Source organism: Eurosta solidaginis, chromosome 4 (assembly GCF_040869045.1).
Source record: "Eurosta solidaginis isolate ZX-2024a chromosome 4, ASM4086904v1, whole genome shotgun sequence".
In the NCBI taxonomy this organism is placed as follows: Eukaryota; Metazoa; Arthropoda; class Insecta; order Diptera; family Tephritidae; genus Eurosta; species Eurosta solidaginis.
In genome coordinates, this window is record NC_090322.1 from 56,025,001 (window position 1) to 56,044,182 (window position 19,182).

At 38.0% G+C, this 19,182-nt stretch overlaps 1 protein-coding gene across 1 annotated transcript in view; it reads right to left on the minus strand.

Moving 5' to 3' along the window:
* The window catches only part of east (enhanced adult sensory threshold), a 334,547-nt gene extending 318,050 nt beyond the window's left edge, over nt 1-16,497 (minus strand). Inside the window, exon 1 of the mRNA XM_067781718.1 lies at nt 15,954-16,497. The gene's annotated coding sequence lies outside the window, so the exon portion shown is untranslated. The remainder of the gene's footprint in view (nt 1-15,953) is intronic.
* Nucleotides 16,498-19,182: the final 2,685 nt, after the last annotated feature.

Here is a 19,182-nt window from a genome sequence, read left to right on the forward strand (position 1 = left end):
ACCAAAATGTAGATCCTGATCAAACGTCACACCCAAGATTTTGGGGTATGGGACAGTGTTAGCGTAGTGCCATCGACGTGGATGTTCAAAATGGTCGACATTTGGGACGTCCATGTTGTAAATAAGGTCGCGGAGGATTTAGTCGGCGATAATGCTAGGTTTCGCGAGGCGAAAAAACTGAAGAGATCAGGGAGGTAGCCGTTTATTCTGTTGCAAAGCTCATCGATTTGTGGGCCTGGGCCTGTGGCCATTATTGTGCAGTCATCGGCGTAGGAAACGATAGTAACTTCTTCTGGTGGCGAAGGTAGCTTAGATATATAGAAATTAAACAAAAGTGGGGATAGGACACAACCTTGTGGCACCCCTTCGCCACGGATAGGTGAGGTCGACCATAGGGTTTGTAGAATATATTGCGCTGGCAACCCCTTGAAAGGGTTGCGCTTCACAACCCCTTGAATCTACTTGGTATTTTAGTCGGCTCTTACGACGGGCATACCTACCGCGGGTATATTCTAACCCTCAAACCCGCTAGGGTACAACAGATTGTGTTGCTGTCGCAATTTGTGACTTATGGCTAAAGAGCGCTAATCTTCACAGATTCCCTTTTTAAGTCAGACAACATGGAAACCATCGTCATGGTTCCTTTTTGTCTTTTATGTTTTATCGTCATGTTATGTGAATCAATAAGAATGCTTCGCAGCTGTACCCACCAAAAAATATTAACCTTGAAAAAGGCTTATATCAAATATGCCAACCTTATATGATTTTTATTAACCTATACCAGGGACAAAATAGTTTTAAGTTTTATCGCATAAACGTTGTTTCATACAAAGTGTGATTGCATTTGAATAAAGAATCGGACTGTCAAAAAGAAAAAAATCTTAACCACTATAGAATATTTTGCAAGATTTTTAAATTTTAAATTTGTGAAATTGTGAATTATTTTTAAATAAAACACCATCATTTGCGATAAGAATACGCCAAGAACAGCCTACTGTTCTGTGTTGTACACATGTACAAGTACACTTATAATATTTGGCAGCTTACAAGTACGTGTTGTTGTTGTAGCAACAACAAACATCTATGCTTATTGTCCTTTTCGAACATAGATGCAGTATGTTCCGGTTACAAACACCATTAAGATACAAGCTCGACCCGAAACGATTTAAATAACCACACTGAACCTTCTAGGCCATCCCACCACCCACCTCTAGTTCCATAACGAAGCTAAACACTTGTATGATACTTTCACAGGATTCCCCTCGGGTAGGTGAGGTTGACAATTGGTTCTTATTGCGCTTATCAACCCCTTGAATGCTCTTACAGTTCCATTTAGATCATAGAAGATAGAGCTCAAGGTATGAAGATTGCCGTGCGTATTACAACAGAGAGGACAGCAAAGTAGCCATTTTTTTTCCAAAGCGCCAGCTTGCGAACAAAGACGGAAGCGGTGAAAAAGAGAGCTATGGGGTTGTATTAACAAATCCATCTCGTCTTACCGAAAATAATTTTTAAAAACTGATTTTATCACCTGTCCGTCAGATGTGAGTATTTACAAACGTGATCGGTAGTATACAGGAGCTGTTTCCATTCCAACTGATTCGAATCCTTCAAGTTGGGCACAATTGAGCTATATACCATTTATATTTCCGACTTGGGAACTCAAACAGAAAGCCCTAGTTCTGGAAGTGGGAAGACAATTGATGCGGAACAGCATAAATCTTGGGTAATTAAATACAAAAAAAAATGGCTTAAACGGTTTGTAAACAGATATGATTTATTTTTAGCAAAATACCCTCTTAAAATAATGTCAGATAGACAAATTTAACTTGGGTGTTTGGTCTTTTAAAGAACAAATGGACGGTACTTGTATATATACGGTATAAGAACACGAGATAAATTCACTCTTTGACGTAGGCAACCGTCTGACTTTAGCTGGCATGATGAATCACAATAATTTTCTCCCCTATGTTTCCCGCTTCGGATATATGTCAAAAATTCTTCTTAAAAGCCCTGAAGTAGTGTCATTAAAGAAGGAGGCCAATAAGGCTCATATATGATATCGGAAGGAGGCCTGTATAAGACTTATGTTAGAGGCAAAATATGAGCGTGCTGGAATTTATATAGCATTCACTTCAGGCTCCTAAATGACTCCTTTCAGTTTAATTGTTGACTCCGAGTGTTTGCAGGGTTGTTTGTTTAAAATCGAAACGAAAATTTTTGAATTTCAAATGACGTATAAATTTAATTGCTGAATTGTAATTCCAAGCAGCCTCAATTCAAATAATTTTTAAATATCCAAAAAAAGATACAAAAAGGAATATTCCAGGTATTTACCTTGTATTTACCCATACAAATAAAATCCCATCTCTATACCAGCGTGAATATGAACACATTAGTTTGGGTTCGCAAGCTGAACAAAAATTGTGTCAAAACACAAAATTAATAAATTAATTAATTACAAAAAACGGCAGTCCAAGAAAACGTGCAGTTTCGACAGGGTTGAATTGAAGAAAGGGTATTAGAGGAGTTGGTCCCACATCACAATTGAAGAGATGGTTGGAGATATATATATACTGCGTATGTCGGGGTTCTTTCTAATACAGTATCCAGTTTAAAGTTGTACCAGAGTGACGCTGAACATCCTGTTAAAACACTGCCAAAACGATAAAAGGTAGCCATCATCTTGTCGGGCAGTTGACGGATAAGATATCACATTTGTTTTGTACGCAATGGTTTTCAATTTTAAAATTTAAATAAAATAAGTTAAAAAAAAATTTTAAGTTAAACGGTTTTATTGAAAGCAATACTTACATTAAGTAGTAATACTACTAAAAGATAGAAAATAATTAGGTAGGTCCTAGGTACTAGTAATCACACTCCTCATCAATCTAGGGCTTTGATCAGACAATTAAATAAAAGCGTTGGACGCGTCAAATTTCTATTGATAGTCATAAGTAAGACCAACTGAACCTTAATCAGGTTATACTACGCCTCACAGTTTCAGAAATTTCACGCGCCCAACGCTTTTATTTAATTGTCTGATCAACGCCCTATTCTCAGTAAAACCGTTTAACTTAAAAATTTTTTTATTTATTTTATTATACTGAAATTTCACTAGCAAAATTTGAATTTATGTGCTCCAAAGTATTTTGACGTCTCTTCTAACGGGACTAGAATTTTTATACTGAAATTTCACTAGCAAAATTTGAACTTATGTGCTCCAAAGGATTTTGACGTCAGTTCTACCGCGAAATGAATTTTTTACAGAAATTTCACTAACAAAATTTGAACTTATGTATGTGCTCCAAAGTATTTTGATGTCACTTCCACCGGAATGTATATAATATTTGTTCAAAGACCCAAATCGGACAGACAAGTACGAGTTTTTTGAATATCTCAATTTTTGCGACACCTAGCATGAATTTTTTTTACTAAGGCGGTTTCTATTTCTGTATGTCAAATGAGCCAAATTGGACCACAAATACGATTTTTGTGAATATCTCGATCCATGCGCCACCCAGCGGCGATTTTTTTTCATAGGTCGCTTTCTATTATATGTATTATGTGTTCCAAATATGAGCGAAATCGGACCACAAATACGATTTTTGTGAATATCTCGATCCTTGCGCCACCTAGCGGCGATTTTTTCTTATTACTGCATTGTCATCGGGTTCTTTACTATATTCCAAGTTTCAAGCTTTTAGCTTATCGGGAAGTTACTTAAATTTTAATTACAAAATTCGCGCTGCAGCGCCGTGCAGCCTGTCAAGTTAACCTAAATAAAACCGTTTAAGAATAAGTAAATTGGGTCCCTGATCTATACAACCAATAACGACAAAGTAAATAAAAATCGAACCACAAAAAGAGAACATTACATAACCAGTTTCCATTGATACGATACAAGTTTTGACAATATAGGGCGTATCATAATGCTGCCAACATATTCCTTATAAACGTTTACTCCATTTTTCTGGGTATGTAGCTTATTTTATTATCTCAATTTTATTTTACTGAGTGTTGCCAATTTAACTTAGATTTACATTTTATTATACACTTCTCTATCGATATTTGTTAAGATAGTATTCTTTGAAAACTTTGATTATTTTAAGATGGCATCACTATAGTTAGTTTCGTTAATGTATAGAATTTAACGAAGCATTACTTATACCAGGGATGCACCGTAACGTTAAGCTAATCGTTTATCAAAAAATTTCCTTCGTTTCTGTTGAAACACTTCGAAATATTATTGATAAAGAAATTATCAAGATAAATTGTATCTCGTTTTTAACCGAAACGAAAAGCTTTCGTTAACGTTAAAAACGTTAACAAAAACGTGATACTTTATGTTTGAATTGTGCTGGCAATGCTATAGCCATGGTGAAGCCGTAAGGTGGTAACAGCGAGCGGACATACGCACACAAACTCCATCTAATTTGTTTGTGTAATTCGTTGGTGGTAATGTCAAAAATACTCTGAGAAATGTTCGTACTGTCAAAATTCATGAGAAAAGTTGCAATCAGCTTGGCTAATGTTTTCACCTTTAATGACTCCGCCATAAATCAGCTTTGCCAGCATAGTTTGAAATTAATAATCAACATAAACGATTTGATTTCGTTTTGATAGGGCAGAAAACGAAACAAAATCATTTCGTTAATTTGACGTTCTTAACGTTAATAAACGAAACGAAATGACTTTGTTTCGTTTATTAACGTTAATTATCGTAACGAAATGATATCGGTTCGTTGGTTAAGCATGCCTGACTTGGTGTTCACAATATAAAAGTGAATAAATGGCATGTTATGATATGCGTTGTTTTACTTTCGTTCGCTCGTTATTCCTGCCGTAACACTGCGTAACCTGCTTGTAAACGTATTTTGCCTTCTTCTCATTCCATTAATTGTTTATTTATTTTATTTATTTATTATACTAAGCCGAGCTTATTTGTACCTATTTATAGTAATTAATATGTATATAATATAATTAAAGTTATTTATATGCATCTATTGACTGCTCAAATGGAGTGAGAGATGGGTAGCAGATGAATGACACCAATGCAAGGATTTTACCTGTTGTATCTGACGCTGTTAACGTATTTAAAGTGCGAAGGCAACATCTGAACGGCGATACACTCCTTTGGTTGAGTGATGCGTTACAGTATGAGCTTCGGCTACTTTTGTATACGTAGGAAAGCTTTCTAGTGCCAGCGTAGAGTACTCGGGATGTATGCAATGCTATTGGTGATTCGGAAATTTGCCCACCCTGCACTAGAGTGGCAGTGTTCTACATTAATTGTACAATTTGTGTTTAAATTCCATTATATTACTAGATTTAACATCATTTGGCAATTCATTGTAGAATTTTAGCCATTTATAGTACAAATTACATTTGTCTGCTTGTGTTCTAAAAGCAGGTAAAATAAAATCATTTATTCTTCCTGTATTTACCTTTCCGCCTTTTCCGAGCCTTCTTTTTTCACTAGCTCCCTGTCCTTCCCCTCCCACGATCCATCTATTCTTATCTCTCTATCTTCGTCTAATACTACGTTTCCACCAAACCCAAACTCCGTGTTTGCCTAATTCATACGGCGGCTAAAACATGCCAAAAAATATAGAGAGAGGTATCAAAATACACGCTTTAACCTCAATATCAATAATTCTAACGCGAAAATGAAAAATTCAATTTCTGTCAAGAGATATTTAGCATGAAAAGGTTGTCAAACACGGAGTTTGAGTTTGGTGGAAACGTAGTATAACTCTCTATCTTTTTCAGTCTCTTTCTTCTCTCGTTTTTTATCTCTAGCTCTTTTAATTCTTTTTCATCCCTTATTCCCAGTCACAGGGGGGAGGGCTCTCACAGACATTCCTACTCCCACCCTCCATAAGGGTTGTAAGGTTTTTTTAAAGTTGTTTCAAACAGAAACAAAAACCATTGTATAAAGCAATATGAGCAAAGCTCGCTAATTAAAAACAAAAACTGTCTAAAACAATATATGGGGTGGACCACCCTTACCATTTTGGGGCATAAGATAAGATCCGATTCTCAGACCTACACAATATGCTCACAAAATTTCGGGCGAGTTCCCAAGAGTTCAACCACTAACACTGTGACAGTTTTTCAGTCACTGTCATTGGGCGTTTTCAACGAACACTATTTTTATACTCAGCGTGCTTTGCACACAGAGTATATTAACTTTGATTAGATAACGGTTGGTTGTACAGGTGTAAAGGAATCGAGATAGATATAGCCTTCCATATATCAAAATCATCAGCATCGAAAAAAAATTTGATTGAGCCATGTCCGTCCGTCCGTCTGTCCGTTAACACTATAACTTGAGTAAATTTTGAGGTATCTTGATGAAATTTGGTATGTCGGTTCCTCGGCACTCATCTCAGAACGCTATTTAAAATGGACGATATCGGACTACAACCACGCCCACTTTTTCGATATCGAAAAAGCGCGATAATTCATTACCAAAGTCGGCTAAAGCGATGAAACTTGGTAGGTGGGTTGAACTTATGACGAAGAATCGAAAATTAGTAAAATTTTGGACAATGGGCGTGGCACCGCCCACTTTTAAAAGAAGGTAATTTCAAAGTTTTGCAAGCTGTAATTTGGCAGTCGTTGACGGTATATTATGAAATTTGGCAGGAACATTACCCCTATTACTATATGTGTCCTTGATAAAAATTAACAAAATCGGATGAAGATCACGCCCACTTTAAAAAAAACATTTTTTAAGTCAAATTTTTTTTTTACAGTATATAAGTAAACTAGCAGACCCGGCAGACGTTGTTCTGCCCTAAATTTCGCCTATATGCATACATTTTAATAAGCTTTTCCCGTCTAGCTCTGCCATACCCCTCTATACTTTTTCCTAATATTTTTATTCACTCCCCCTCCGTCTTTTTCGCTTCATCACCATCTTCGTCTCTCTCCTTCTCTCTTTTCTCTTCTCTCAAATATTTCTCCTTCTTCTTCATCTCTTATTGCCAGTCCCAGAGGGTGGTATGTATTTTGTTCCAGTCCCATTCCGAGTCTCAGTCCCAGTCCTACTCCTAGTCTCAGTCTCAGTCCCAGTCCTAGTCCTAATCCCAGTCCCAGTCCGTTTTTGGTATACTTCCCAGAAAAAAGCATCGTAAATACTAATATAGGCAAATTTATATACGAAATTTCAGGCAAATCGAATAGGACGTATGTAAATAGGTATGTGGGTATGATTAATTCTTGTCTTTATTTCGGCTTCGCATCCATATTTATCAGTTTTGCCATGTTGATGCGACTAAATCGAATATCACAATGAACTTTAGCGGTCTCAGCAACAGCTTTCATTTGATATCCATAATACACACACATTCTAGGGGTATCCGGGTCCATGTTTTGGCCTATATCTCGAGACCCTAGTCACTCAGCGGTGTAAAACTTACTCTGTACTAAAGCATACATCAACAGCTTCAATTTGATACCCATAATGTGAAAACACATCCTAGTGTTACCCTGATCCACGTTTTGGCCTATATCTTGAGACCCTATTCACCAAAAAGTATGAAAACTACCCTGTACTAAAGCACTCATCAACAGCTTCAATTTGATATCCACAATGTAAAACCATTGTCTAGGCGTTCACGGGCCCACGTTTGGCCTATATCTCCAGACCCTAGTCACCCAGTTGTATGAAAAGTATCCTGTACTATAGCACTCATCAACAGCTTTCATTTGATATCCATATTGTATATAAACACATTCTAGAGGTACCCGGGTCTACGTGTTGGGCTATATCTCGAGACCCTAGCCTCCCAGTTGTATAAAAATTATCCTGTACTATAGCACTCATCAACGGCTTTCATTTGAAATCCATATTGTATAAACACATTCTAGGGGTACCCGGGTCCACGTTTTGGGCTATATCTCGAGACCCTAGCCTCCGAGTTGTATGAAAACTATCCTGTAATATAGCCCTCACCAACAGCTTTCATTTGACATCCATATTGTATAAACACATTCTAGGGGTATCCGGGTCCACGTTTTGGCCCATATCTCGAGACCCTAGTCACCCAGGGGTATGCAAATTATCCTGTACTATAGCACTCATCAACAGTTTTGATCTGATATCCATATTGTATAAACACATTCTAGGGGTACCCGGGTCCACGTTTTGGGCTATATCTCGAGACCCCAGCCTCCCAGTTGTATGACAATTATCCTTTACTATAGCACTCATCAACAGCTTTCATTTGGCATCCATATTGTATAAACACATTCTAGGGGTACCCGGGTCCACGTTGTGGGCTATATCTCGAGACCCTAGCCTCCAAGTTGTATGAAAATTATCCTGTACTATAGCACTCATCAACAGCTTTCATTTGATATCCATATTGTATAAACACATTCTAGGGGTACCCGGGTCCACGTTTTGGGCTATATCTCGAGACCCTAGCCTCCCAGTTGTATGAAAATTATCCTGTACTATAGCACTCATCAACAGCTTTCATTTGACATCCATTTTGTTTAAACACATTCTAGGGGTACCCGGGTCCACGTTTTGGCCTATATCTCGAGACCCTAGACACCCAGGGGTATCCTGTGCTATAGCACTCGTCAACAGCTTTCATTTGATATCCATATTGTATAAACACATTCTAGGGGTACCCGGGTCCACGTTTTGATCTCAAGACCCTAGACACGTAGCGAAAAAAAAGGTAGACGTTGGCCGATTCTCAGACCTACCCAATATGCTTACAAAATTTCATGAGAATCGGTTCTGCCGTTTCGGAGGAGTTCAGCCTCTAAAACCGTGACAGAAGAATTTTATATATTAGATTATGTCATGATTCAACTCTAGTAAACCAATCCAATCACTATATTTCATCCCTTTTTCGTATTTGGTATAGAGTTATGGCTTTTTTTCATTTTTCGAAATTTTCGATATCGAAAAAGTGAGCGTGGTCATAGTCGGATTTCGCCCATTTTTAACGCCAAGATAAAGTGAGTTCAGATAAGTACGTGAACAAAGTTTAGTAAAGATATGTCGATTTTTGCTCAAGTTATCTTGTTAATGGCCGAGCGGAAGGTCAGACGGTCGACTGTGTATAAAAACTGGGCGTGGCTCCGCCCTTTTTCATTTAATTTGTCTACAATACTTTTAATGCCATAAGTCGAACAAAAATTTACCAATGCTTATGAAATTTGGTAAGCACAAAGCTTCTATGAAGATAACAGTTTTCTGTGAAAATGGGCGAAATCGGTTGAAGCCACGCCCAGTTTTTATACACAGTGACCTTCCGCTCGGCCACTAACAAGATAACTTGAGCAAAAATCGACATATCTTTACTAAACTTTGTTCACGTACTTATCTGAACTCACTTTATCTTGGCGTTAAAAATGGGCGAAATCCGACTATGACTACGCTCACTTTTTCGATATCGAAAATTTCGAAAAATGAAAAAAGCCATAACTCTATACCAAATACGAAAAAGGGATGAAATATAGTGATTGGATTGGTTTATTGACGCCTTCACATATACAACTAAGGGCCACTCCCTTTCAAAACCTTCATTAATATCTTTAATTAGATACCCATATCGTACAAACACATTATAGTCACCCCTGGTCCACCTTTATGGCGATATCTAGAAAGGCGTCCACCTATAGAACTAAGGCCCACTCCCTTTTAAATAATCATTAACACCTTTCATTTGATACCCATATTGTGCAAACGCATTCTAGATTCACTCCTAGTCCCCCTTTATGGCGATATCTCGAAAAGGCGTCCACCTATAGAACTAAGGGCCACTCCCTTTTAAATAATCATTAGCACCTTTCATTTGATACCCATATCGTACAAACGCAGTCTAGAGTCACCCCTGGTCCACCTTTGTGGCGATATCTCGAAAAGGCATTCACCTATAGAACTAAGGCCGACTCCCTTTTAAAATACTCATTAACATCTTTCATTTGATTCCCATATCGTACAACCACATTCTAGAGTCACCCCTGGTCCACCTTTATGGCGATATCTGGAAAATCCGTCCACCTATATAACTAAGGCCCACTCCCTTTTAAAATACTTATTAACACCTTTCATTTGATACCCATATCGTACAAACACATTCTACAGTCACCCCTGGTCCACCTTTATGGCGATATCTCGAAAAGGCGTCCACCTAGAGAACTAAGGCCGACTCCCTTTTAAAATACTCATTAACACCTTTCTTTTGATTCCCATATCGTACAACCACATTCTAGAGTCACCCCTGGTCCACCTTTATGGCGATATCTCGAAAAGGCGTCCACCTAGAGAACTAAGGCCCACTCCCTTGTAAAATACTCCTTAACACCTTTCATTTGATATCCATATCGTAAAAACAAATTGTAGAGTCACCCCTGGTCCACCTGTATGGCGATATCTCGAAAAGGCGTCCACCTATAGAACTAAGGCCCACTCCCTTTTAAAATACTTATTAACACCTTTCATTTGATACCCATACCGTACAAACACATTCTACAGTCACCCCTGGTCCACCTTTATGGCGATATCTCGAAAAGGCATTCACCTATAGAACTAAGGCCGACTCCCTTTTAAAATACTCCTTAACACCTTTCATTTGATATCCATGTCGTACAAACAAATTGTTGAGTCACCCCTGGTCCACTTTTATGGCGATATCTCGAAAAGCGTCCACCTATGGAACTAAGGCCCACTCCCTTTTAAAATACTCTTTAACACCTTTCATTTGATATCCATATCGTACAAACAAATTGTAGAGTCACCCCTGGTCCACCTGTATGGCGATATCTCGAAAAGGCGTCCACCTATAGAACTAAGGCCCACTCCCTTTTAAAATACTTATTAACACCTTTCATTTGATACCCATATCGTACAAACACATTCTACAGTCACCACTCGTCCACCTTTATGGCGATATCTCGAAAAGGCATTCACCTATAGAACTAAGGCCGACTCCCTTTTAAAATACTCATTAACACCTTTCATTTGATTCCCATATCGTACAACCACATTCTAGAGTCACCCCTGGTCCACCTTTATGGCGATATCTCGAAAAGGCGTCCACCTAGAGAACTAAGGCCCACTCCCTTTTAAAATACTCTTTAACACCTTTCATTTGATATCCATATCGTACAAACAAATTGTAGAGTCACCCCTGGTCCACCTGTATGGCGATATCTCGAAAAGGCGTCCACCTATAGAACTAAGGCCCACTCCCTTTTAAAATACTTATTAACACCTTTCATTTGATACCCATACCGTACAAACACATTCTACAGTCACCCCTGGTCCACCTTTATGGCGATATCTCGAAAAGGCATTCACCTATAAAACTAAGGCCAACTCCCTTTTAAAATACTCCTTAACACCTTTCATTTGATATCCATGTCGTACAAACAAATTGTTGAGTCACCCCTGGTCCACTTTTATGGCGATATCTCGAAAAGCGTCCACCTATGGAACTAAGGCCCACTCCCTTTTAAATAATCACTAACATCTTTCATTTGGTACCCACATCGTACAAACGCATTCTAGAGTTACTCCTAGTCCACCTTTATGGCGATATCTGGAAAAGGCGTCCACCTATAGAACTAAGGATCACTCCCTTTTAAAATACTCAATACCACCTTTCATTTGATACCCATATCGTACAAACACATTCTAGAGTCACCCCTGGTCCACCTTTATGGCGATATCCCGAAATGGCGTCCACCTATAGATCTATGGTCCACTCCCTTTTAAAATACTCTTTAATACCTTCCATTTGATACACATGTCATACAAACACATTCCAGGGTTACCCTAGGTTTATTTTCCTATATGGTGATTTTCCCTTATTTTGCCTCCAAAGCTCTCAGCTGAGTATGTAATGTTCGGTTACACCCGAACTTAACCTTCCTTACTTGTTGTTGATACGTTGCAAATGTCTCCGTCAGTTGAGTGATAAAATAACAATCCTTAAACTATTTTTCACACTTCACTATAATATCAAAAGGGAAAAATTTAATTCATAACCAAAAAGGTCAAAGAACTGTCAGATAGCCGAATAAACACGGTGATCACGTTAAAAAATTTACGTAAAGTCCCATCCGTTCAGTGGATTATAATACTCAACGGCGCGTTCAGAAAACTATCACTCAACGATTGTGTTTGCTGAAAGCGCCCATTATGAATTCCTACAAGTGTAGAAGGCTTTAAAAAAGTTCACAATAGTAAACAGCTGTGATCACCTATCGCCCCCCTCCCCTGGATCTAACTTCTAATCATTTTATAGATAAATACGCCATGGTTACCAAAGGTGTATTCTCCTGGATCTGACTTCTGATCATTTTATAGATAAATACGCCATGGTTACCAAAGATGTATTCGGTCCCCAATCTGAGGGTTTAGTATTAACGCTAATAACACTAATAACACTTTGGCGGTGCCGTACATCACCATGCTTACACACTGAAGGGTCCATATGGCCCCTTTCCGGTCGCAATTAAGGGCCAATTAAACTTCTTTAACCCTAACGCCATAGTCGTAACCATACCCATATCCATAACCATCTCCAATATGATCGATTAATGGTGCCTTAAACTAAATATCGTGAAAATTTCATAAAAATGAAGAAAACGCAAAGAATTACAAACATATTCCACAAAAATAAGTCTCTTGGTCATAACATAACGTATCCAAAACAATGAATAAAATCTACAAAAAGTTATTAAATTCACCAACTCAAATATTTTTAGGTTATGGATATGGCGAGAAACCAAAAACCAATTGATTTGCTGTGGTATGGTTATGGCGTTAGCGTTATGGTATGGCACCATTAATCTGTTACATTGATTTCCATAAGGTAGGTTCGATCAGCTGTTTTATCTGGTTTTGGTTTTATGGTTATAAGTCACCATTAATTGGCCCTTTAATCCTACAAAGAAAGCTGCTTAAACATATTTAACACAATCATTATTAGTGCAATGCTGGACGGACAAGGCGACAGCTGTTTCGATTATACCTTTTAAATCTCTTCAAAGCCTTTTTGGTGGATCCGAACCCACACTCCTGCAAAGACCGATCTGTTGACAAATAGGGTCTACCATCTATCCCAGAATAGGAATGCCTGTCATAAGAGGCGACGAAACACCACGGAATTGAAAGCGTGAGGGGTAAAAAAAATCGTTCCCGAGGAAGTCGGGCTAATTTCAAAAGGCTCTAGTACCGGAGCGTACCTGATTCAATCGGGCAAAAGGCTGTCATATCCGTTATATTCCTATACCACAGGGGAGTGTTTTTGCGGTTTAAATAACAAGCACGTTGAGGAATTTCGCATTGCGTCAGCACAAGAATCACGCTAGGTAGAGGCACAATGACTCGCGGTGTAAGGACAAAAACATTCTACAGTCACCCCTGGTCCACCTTTATGGCGATATCTCGAAAAGGCATTCACCTATAGAACTAAGGCCGACTCCCTTTTAAAATACTCCTTAACACCTTTCATTTGATATCCATATCGTACAAACAAATTGTAGAGTCACCCCTGGTCCACCTTTATGGCGATATCTCGAAAAGGCGTCCACTTATGGAACTAAGGCCCACTCCCTTTTAAATAACCACTAACACCTTTCATTTGGTACCCATATCGTACAAACGCATTCTAGAGTTACCCCTGGTCCACCTTTATGGCGATATCTCGAAAAGCGTCCACCTATGGAACTATGGCGTCCCTTTTAAAATACTCATTAACACCTTTCATTTAATAATTAAAGAGAAAGGGAAACTGAGTGGGTCGATTAATGTAAAGTGGAAAAGAAGCTAATAAGAAGAAAATAAGAGTGGTAGAAGTTGGGAATTCAAGGGGTTAAGTAGCGCAACCTTCTCAAGAGGTTGGATGATCTAAAAGGTTCAACGTGGTCGTATCAAACAGTTCTCGAGATGGTCGGGTTAGTATCTTAATGGAGCTGTTTTTTGGATGCTGATGGCCTATATCCGCCAACGGCCCATCGACATCGATCAAACTCCCGAAAACCTTCGGGAATTCTTTCCGCTATAGTTAGAATTAGGATTGTGAGACAAACGAGAGGCCGGTGATAGATAGGAAAAGTTCTACGATTTTGTTCAGCTTAAGAAGCCTCCCTTGTTGTTGCTGTGTTAGCAATAAAGACAATCCCCGAAGGATTAGGGGAGTGTTATCGGTGTTAATGATCCTTGGCCGAATATAGATCCGGTCCGGTACGTGGGTTACAATTACGATTAAGATACAAGCCCGACCACCTCGGGAACGTTTTAATGTGACCATATTAAACTTCTGCGAAATCCCGCCCACCCTCAAATTCAGCAGAACTTCGCCTGCTAAAGGAACGGGACTAACCACAGGTAGGTGAGTTTAACAAAAAAGAGTCTCCCTCTTGGCGCTTAGTCTACATAGGTAAATGTTGGGTCTCGGTACCACATAAGTAATGCCAGTGAGCATTATTTCATATTCAAAAAGGAGATATAGACCACAGGTTATTTTCCTGTGCATTATTTAATATTTCCAAACGGAATCAATGAAGTATTTTTTATAAAAAATTTGAAAAAAAAATCAGGAAGTTATACTCAAAATACGTCTTAAGAAGGGCGTGTATTGTCAAACACGACTCCATTTTGTAATATTGACTTCAACCGCCTATGTTACTGCATCATTGAACAGTTACCTAATCGAAGTCGAAAAAATTTACCGATTTGTGAAAATAGGAAAAGCTATTCGAATCGATATCCGGAACATACATGTAGGTAACATATGTATGTACATAGCGACTAAGCTTTTTGATAACCAATTACCTTCAAAGGCGCATCTATCAAAATTTGATTATTGTACTCATTCATTAACGATCCTTTGTACCTCTCCCCCTTATTTAAATTGAATATCAATTGTTCAAGCATGCTTCTTACCTGCACTTTGACCCCATCGATATTTGCGAATTATGTACAGTCGTTGGTGTATAGAATGAGGAATAAGCAAAAACCTCCGTATTGAAAACGATGTGATTTGAAATAGCATTCACGCTGTTCGTATGTGTATTATTAACAGCTGTGACTCGTATGAAACGAAGCCAACTTACAAATAGTGCATGTAGATATGTAAGTACATATATAAGTTTATATGTAGGGCGTACCTTTTTTGCTGTATATGTGAAAGTAATGCAAAAACCAGAAATGAAAAAAGCAAACGAAAACAGCATTTAATGGAGAAAAGCAGCAAAAAACAGAACAAACACACGTCATTTCTGCTCTTGTAGTGCTTTGTTCGCAAAATTTCGATTCGTTGGCGAACATCGTGTTTTCTTCTGCAGCTATTTATGAACTATTTTTTCCATTTTTTATTTTGGCGATCTGATCAGCGGGCAAAGTCAACAGAGCAATAACATCAAGAGTCGTGGCAGATGAGCAGAGCAGCCAACTAAATACAAAGCTACCAACAAAGCCAACAATCTTAAACCATGATATTGCATATACAAACCGACACGTATACATATATACATATTTATCTGTTTTAAAACTACAAATAAGTATACATATACATCAATCTTTTGAACTCAACTTCCCACATTTTTTTTGTTGTACATATGTACATACATATCTGTTTTGAAATGTTTTCATAAACAAAATATTTGAACATCTTTAGCTTCAGGTGATACAACCTCACATAGCATTTTTTTAGAGCTGATCTAGTTAATTGCTAGATCAACTTATTATAATTTTTTTCACGCTTTATATTTCCTTATACATTATTAAATATGTATGTAAATCTTACTTCTAACATTTAAGCTTATGAAATAAGGAAAAGCCATGAAAAATTTTCTCGAAAGTATTGAATCTTACAAGGAGTGTCTAACTGCATGAAAGGTAAACATACAAATATGTACATACATATATATGTACAAACAATATAAGAATATACATATGTATATACACTTACCTGAGGTACTGCATACTACTCGTCTCCTTTATTATTGCATTCAATCATCATATTCGTCGCTTTCCATATCTGTTTTTTGTTTCAACTTTACAATCTCTCTTTTATCGCTTTCGTTAAATGCAGCTGCTTTCTGCTAGAATACAACAGTTGTGCACAATTAGGAATTTTTCAATGCACAACAACAAAATATACGCTCAAACACGAACACTATGTTCATGTGTATAATGTATGCACGACAGTCACTTGTCGTTTGAAGGTTAGTTCACTGTACATATACGAATAAATATTTATACTATGAAGGCGAAGGCTCCGACTATCGCTATGGATAAAGCAACAATTCTGTCACCTCTATCTGTTTCTCTAATATCCTTTGTGGTTTAGCAAGTTATCTTATGCTACTTGTTGCCACTTCCCTTCTTCGGCGTCATTACTTACTCCATATTCTTGATATTGCTACAACTATTTTCAGTTATATATGTAGATATTTGTTGTTGGCGTATATATTTTTGAGCATTTGTGCGTTGTTATGTCGACGTTTGTGACAGCGTTTACGTGCTCTTCTGTTCTCAGTCGATTGATGTGATATGCTTTCGTATATCTGACGTACTACAAAAATACGAACACTTCGTGGCTTTGTGGCCTCGTAGTCTTCGTGTAATTGGGTTCGATCCGACGAATGCACAGTTCGTTTGTTTCTTACAATTTAATATATGTATATATTTTTATAATTATCACTGAATCGTTTTGTAGCGGTGCTGTTTTTAATATGACGTGCTGCTGCTGCCAAGCGTTGTATGACTGTATGGATGTTCGTGGGGTTGGCGGTAGGCGGTAGACAGGGTGAGAAATTCAAGCGAAACCTTGAAAATGTTTACATATGTACGTATGCTGCTTTTGGAAATTCATTGTTCCTACTGCTTACAAATAATTTCACTTTATTAATTTCGACTAGTTTCAATATGGCGATTTGCGCTTGCTTGCTTTATTTAATGTACATATGTATGTATGTTTCTGGCAATGTTGTCGTTATTATCGTTGGTGTGTTTTGTTTATCCAATTAGCTATTACGAATACGTTAAGTCATTCACAATTTTGTTGATGTTGTATAAATTTATTTTAGGTATTTAAGAACTTGTTTATTGGAATGTAAACTGATATCTACACATGAGTCATGAAGGAAAGCTTTAGATATTTAGATCCACCCGCAGAACGGTAAATTATCTTCTAAACTCAGAGTTTGCTTATATCGAGCAGTTAAATTTATACAATTTAGGAAAATTTTAAAACGAACGTGAGTTTAAATGTTCTGCAAGTGGACTTTAGTATTTTAGTATACAAATTGTAAAAAGGAATCATAATTCAACAAATATATTTTTATTTTAAATCGAATTAAAAGACAGGGGCGTGTTTCACAAAATATAACCCGACCTGCATTTTTTGAAAGTTTTGATAAAAAAATATTCAAATATCATGTCCCCTGGGGGTCAATTTACATTCGATGAAGTGGAAAAAAGAAAAATTCATGCTCGCTGTGAAATTAATTTTTTCATTTTATCATATCAGTTTTTCATATTGGACGATTCCTGGGGTCCTATTCAGTAACTGAGTTTTAAAATGTACACTTTTTCTTCATATAATTTGTATGAAAGAAAAATGTACATTTCAAAACTCATAGTTACTGAATAGGGCCCCTGTTCTTTCGTTGTGAAAATCTAATAACGAGCACTGTGAGTAAAAAAAAAATATTTTCTGTCAAAAAAAATTTTATTAATAAAAGTAGTAAATATTTCCAACTTTTCAATAAGAAAAGAAGAAAATGCCCGATAGTCGCCTTTTGATTTCTATGAATTCTCATCTAGAATATCAAAGCTATGTGCATTTGTTACCATTTATTATTTAAATGTGCAGTGGAGGGAGGAAAGAGGATAGAGAGAAGGATGAAAATAGGAAGAGGGAGAATGAGAAGTAGTGGCAAAGTAGGGACAGACGAACGGTGAGGAAGAGTGTGGAAGGAGATGGCCGCCGTGTGGGAGAGGAGTGGAAAAGAAAGAAAAGAGAAGAAAAGGAACAGGGGAGGAAAACGAGAGAGTAGAGGAGAGTGGGAAGACACTGCAGTAGATAGATTCATAAATATGTTGTGAGGTTAAGTACTGCGACCTATTTTTTTATTGTGCCCTAATTTTCTTGACAACACCTCGTCCAAACCGACTTCTCTAAGAAAATCCAGAATGGTTCTCGACTTCGAAGAGTGTGTATGACTACTTTCTAATTTTGGTGATCCTAGGATCCTAAGTCTCTCTCGCGACTGCATCGCATTCAGGATGTGTTCTACAGTCTCATCTTCGCGATCACAGAATCGACAGAGGCTACTAGACGATATACCTAGCTTATGCATGAGACTCTTTAAACTGCATTGACCTGTGAGGATGCCTGTTAAAATTCTAAGGTTGCTTTTTGGGAGGTTAATCATGCCTTTATATCGCTTTGAGATGTACCCTCCTATCCTGGACTTTCGCGCATGTCGTTCTCTGAGGTACGCTTCTTTTTGCCTGAACTCTTCCCTTATTGTGTGTGACCCTATTGGCATGATGGGATCGGGTCCTATTGGCTTTTCAGCCGCCGCCAACATGGCAAGCTCGTTATCATCCTCTCCTCTGTGTCCAGGTATCCAGGCTAAACGGATGATGTTGTTGGCCCCTAGACTGCTTAACCTCTCTACGTACTCAAGGACTGTTTATGATTTAATCTCGACTGAAGACATTGCCTTGAGCGCAGCCTGACTGTCGGTGAGTATAGCGATTCTCTCGTTTGTATATCCCCGCTGTAAATTTATCTCTGCACACCGGCTTATGGCGAAAACTTCGGCTTGGAAGATGCTCGGATATTTTCCAAGTGGTAGGAATATTTTGGTTCAGAGGCCGAAGATTCCCGCTCCTATGCCCTTCGGTGTCTTCGAACCATCGGTGTACCATATTATAGTTTGTTCCTGGTGAAGCGCTTCAATTCTAGAGGTGTGCCCCGCACACTTGTTCCCCAGCTCTATTGTGAAGCGCTTCTCAAACTTAGTTAGCTTCCTCGTGTCATCGCTGGGAAGTTGGATGAGTGGAACCTGCTCCTTCAGCTTCTCCATGTTCCATGACTGTATCACTTTGCCTCTTCCACATCCCTCTTTAGCTATCATTACTAAAGTACTCCTGGCTGCCTGCTAAATTATTATGTCTAGAGGCGT